Source organism: Bison bison, unplaced genomic scaffold (genome assembly GCF_000754665.1).
Source record: "Bison bison bison isolate TAMUID 2011002044 unplaced genomic scaffold, Bison_UMD1.0 scf7180017862510, whole genome shotgun sequence".
Classification (NCBI taxonomy): Eukaryota; Metazoa; Chordata; class Mammalia; order Artiodactyla; family Bovidae; genus Bison; species Bison bison.
The window spans coordinates 11,627-14,679 of record NW_011493082.1 but is presented as its reverse complement, the minus strand read 5'-3'; the positions used below and the strand labels follow the sequence as shown (position 1 = coordinate 14,679).

Below are 3,053 nucleotides of genomic sequence, written 5' to 3'. Positions count from 1 at the left end.
GCTCCAATTCTCTAATTTCATAGTTGATGGAAGAATTCAGCCAGATAATACTGCAAGCTAGTTTACCACTTTGCAGTGACTACTTCAACCCTACAACTAGGCAACCTAAGGTTTCTAGGAGCAGATAAAACCCCTATGCAATCTGTCACTGTTTAGTTTTCATTGCCAATGTGATTCTACCAAGTTAATGAATAGCTGGGTTGGAGTGGGGGAAGGGAAGAGACACAGAATGAATGAAGAGAAACTGTCATTTATGGGCAGATTCTGTTCTGCTTCTTAGCAAGACATTGGGTACATGGTGAACCATTGAGGGTACAGTTGTCATCATCACCGTCATCATCAAAGTACTTTTACGAAGTGCCTAGTTTCAGGGGTCCTGAGCTAGGGCTACACAGAGAACTACACAGCTCCGGAATTTCACTTTTAGACCATGCATGGTCTCAGACCAGATACTGATGTGAACATGTGCAAGATGGATTAAATCCTCAATATGGTTTATTCGCACACTGTTATGTCACCACCTCTTCTATAGGTTCCTGATTATTTCTGGAGTGAAATCTATAAAGCAGATATATCCTGTATGCTCAATGATATTATCAGCTCTTTGAAGGCAAAGAACCCAACCTTAAAATTCTGTCTAAAGAACCCAACCTTACAATTCTGTCTACAGACTTTCTGTACAAAACATATATAGATGCTCAGTATGGATTCATAAATCAACCAGACGGTAGACAGAGTACCTTTCAAACCATTAATATTTAACTCCTTTGAACCTCAGTTTCTTCTATAAAATGGAGAGAGTAATTGTATCACAGACATCACAGGGCTGTTGTGAGGATAGAAAGCCAATGCATATGAATTGATTAGCACACAATTTAGTATTGTCTGCTCAACTGTTAGCTATTAATTTAACAATACGAATTTCTACCTCCAGTAGGAGACTGTGGAAAAGGGGTAGCAGCTTTTCACACAAGTCTGGGTATGCAATTCAGCTTACGGCGGTATACTTGTCAGTTGCCTATGCATTGGGATTTGAGAGAGAGAGAAAAAAAATTCACCCTTTCAGATATCTTCTTTACTTTTCTGCCGTCACTCTTGAACAAGGATGCTTTGTTGGGGGTGCGCGTGTGAGTTACTGACTGGGAGTGAAGGATGGAGGCGGAATTTGGGAGCGAAGCCTACGACTTAAGTCGCCGTATCAGGCACTTTTTCAGTCTTAATTCAGCAAACATTTGTAGCTAAGCTAATCAATGCCAGGTGTCGTCCAGGAGCTAGGAGTCCTGAACAGACCAGGCTCGCACCCTTGCCCAGTTTTTCGGAGGAACGTACAAATGGACCAGAGAAAAACTCTCTGATTAAAGAGCGAGCAGCGCCGAACGAGGAAAGCCGCTGCTAGCTCTAGTGCTCAGGCGCTACGCCCCCGGCGCGCCAGTGCTCTTCCGGCGTGGCGCAAGCTCCGCGGCAAGCAATGGGCGCGAGGCGCCGGGACCGCGCATGCGTCTTGCGGCTTCTCCGGGAAGTTGCTTCCTAGGTTCTGAGCCTGAACCCGCGGAGATGAAGTAAGGCCTTAACTGTCCTCTAAGGAGGGGTCGGGGGAACTGGGGCCCGGGGCCAACCCACCCGGGCTGAGGTGGTAGAGCATCTGCGGGGCTGACGGGCGGGAGAGGCGGGGAGTCTAGAAAATTAGTCTCTCGGTTTTGTTCTGTTGTACCTCAGGCCGGGGCGCGCTTACATGCCCAATTTTCCTTCCGCTTTAGCCCTTTAACAAAAGTGAAGCTGATTAATGAGCTGAATGAGCGTGAGGTCGAACTGGGGGTGGCGGAGAAGGTGTCTTGGCACAACGAGTACAAGGACAGCGCTTGGATCTTCCTGGGTGAGGCCCACGTTTTCCTCTCGTAGGGCTCCTCCTTCCCTCCTGCCCTGCTTCCTAACATTTCAGCGTTCCCGCCTTACATTCCGCCCGACATTCACCACCCACATTTATTCCCTTCCGCTGTCTCTCTGTAAATACGTTTTCCTTGTCTCTTTTCTCCCCATTTCTAGTTTGCTCTCTCTGCCAAGTCAGTGCTCATAATAGGTACTGCCGGCCGTTCACTGTGCTGAGAATCGTGCCACTTGGTTTCTCAGATACCGTTACTACCATCCCCCTGTCCCTCCCCATTTATACAACTAAAGAAACAGGTGCAGAGAAGTTAATGACTTCAGGTCACATAGCTTAGGAAGTGGAACAGCCAGAACTATGGCACTCTAGAACTCATGGTCTTAGCCCCTATCTCATATTACTGCCAACTCCCTCCCCTCCTCATTCTCCTTCCCTCAGAGTTTATTTTCCTCATCTAATTATCTCCTGCCTTCTATCCGTGGCCATATCACCATCTCTATATTCACTTTGTGTCATATGCGGTAATTTGACAGTTTATTCAAAGAGGTTATTGCACCAGACATTGTGTTAAGCATTTTATTTCCATTTATTTAACTATTATAACAATTCTGTGAAGTTAGAACTGTAATATCCCCATTCCGTTCATGAGGAAGGAAACGTTTGCAGGGAAATTTATTTCCTATGAAATGTTTAACAATTGACTTTATAATCCTTAGTCTTTGTGAGGTGGGGTTAATATTTGCATATTTAAACTGATTTTGGACCTTAGCTGTGAGTTTGCAGATAGAGAGCACATGAGTTCAAGATATGTTTTTGGAAGCCAAGTTTTGTGCTGGAAACTATCTGCTTTGTCCAGAAGATTTTGGGTGTGAGGGGGGTTAGTTTGGTTAGGGATGACCCCAGATTTTCCACTCAAAGTTAATCACTCCTTTTTCTGTATTACTGCTGCATTTTCTGTGTGCTTCTGTCATTGCATTAGACTAGGTTCTTTGAGGGAAGGCCCTGTTGCTTATTCTGATTTGCATCCCAGTGCCTGGCCTAGTGCATGCATCGTACATAGTAGACACTTGTTAAGTGTTTGCTGAACTGAAATGTGTTTTTCTTTTCAAGGGGGACTTCCTTATGAACTGACTGAAGGGGACATCATTTGTGTGTTCTCACAGTAAGTCAC

General features: G+C 45.2%; 1 long non-coding RNA gene across 1 annotated transcript; it reads left to right on the top strand.

Moving 5' to 3' along the window:
• The first annotated feature begins 1,454 nt into the window (after nt 1-1,454).
• LOC104983402 lies at nt 1,455-3,053 on the top strand. The gene is made up of 3 exons (XR_824637.1): nt 1,455-1,559; nt 1,758-1,873; nt 2,993-3,053. It is a non-coding gene; the product is annotated as an uncharacterized LOC104983402 (long non-coding RNA).